This window comes from Arvicola amphibius, chromosome 6 (genome assembly GCF_903992535.2).
Source record: "Arvicola amphibius chromosome 6, mArvAmp1.2, whole genome shotgun sequence".
Classification (NCBI taxonomy): domain Eukaryota; kingdom Metazoa; phylum Chordata; class Mammalia; order Rodentia; family Cricetidae; genus Arvicola; species Arvicola amphibius.
In genome coordinates, this window is record NC_052052.2 from 108,348,778 (window position 1) to 108,350,144 (window position 1,367).

Consider the following 1,367-nt stretch of genomic DNA (forward strand, 5'->3'; position numbering starts at 1 on the left):
TTGGCTCAGTTTTTGCAGATCTCAAGAACATAATTTACCTATCCTGAGCTTTGTGGATTACAGGCAAAATGTAGATTTCAATCAACTTTTATGTTGTAATTTAGAAAAAGCAGTACGAGTGAGAAAGATGCCGTGCGACAGAGCTCAGGTAGAGGCGTTTTTATTGGGGGGAAGTAAATGGGGGAGGGGAGAGGGGAGACAGCCTCTGGGGACAGGAGTAGCGGAAGAGAAGAGATGGGGAAAGAGAGAGAGGAAAAAAACCCAGAGAGATGGGATGAGAGATAGGCAGGGTCCTTTTTTTGCTTTATGGAAAATTTATTGCAATATTCCAAAAGCACATCACTTTTTCTTTTAAACATCTTGTTCTGCAGCTTCCTTTGCCCTCTTTGCTCGGATGCCAAAGAGCCGGGCATTGGCCCCGGGCCATACGAAGGCTGGCAAAAGCCTTGAAGTTCTTCTCTTCTTCCGTGATGACTCTGGCTTTCTCCTTTTTATAAACATTCCGGATGGGCATCACAGGTCCTGTTAGCTGAGTGGCCAATTTAAGTTCTTCAGCCGAACTATCTCCCTTCTTTGGAGCGGAAGGCTTCCTGGGGAAAAGGATGAGCTTGGAGCAGTACTCCTTCAGGCGCTGGACATTGGCCTGCAGGGACTCGGTGGACTTGTTTCGCCTCCTTGGGTCCACGGAGATGCCGATGGTGCGAGCCACTTTCTTATGGATACCAGCCACCCTGAGTTCCTCCAGGCTGAAGCCCCGGCCAGCTCGGACCTTGGTGTGGTAGAGCACTGTGGGGCACCTCACGATGGGTTTGATGGGCCCGGACGCGGGGCGCGGGGCAATGCGGTGCACTTTTGCCTGCCGGGCCTTGCATCTGCGGATCTTGCGTGCCGGCTGGTTGAACCAGGTGTCCACTCGCCGCTGCCAGTCCTTGTGGAAGTGGGGCTTCAAGATCATGCCATTCCGGCCGGGCGCCATGGCTGCCTCCCGTGCAGGGGAACGGCCGAGCGGAAAGGGGAGGCAGGGTCCTTTTAAAGGGGAACATAGTGGATGGGCACAGAAGGTGGTCTTAGTGGCTACAGCTGAAGACATATACCCCAAGGTCAGGCCAGTACAGATGACTGAACACTAGCAATTTAGGACCTTTGCCAGATTTAGGGAAGCTTCGGCCACGAAATCTGGGCAATTGTTGGCCTCCAGGGAAAGGAGCAACCAAAGGTTATATCTCTATCTATATATCTATCTCTATCTATCTATCTATCTATCTATCTATCTATCTATCTATCTATCATCTATCTATCTATCTATCTATCTATCTATCTATCTATCTATCTATCTATCTGGGCCTATTTAACTTGGCAGTTTTAGT

The 1,367-nt window shown here is 49.9% G+C and overlaps 1 pseudogene; it reads right to left on the reverse strand.

The window, feature by feature from the left end:
* Nucleotides 1–339: 339 nt before the first annotated feature.
* LOC119817879 lies at nt 340–1,008 on the reverse strand (annotated as a pseudogene).
* Between the last annotated feature and the right edge of the window lie 359 nt (nt 1,009–1,367).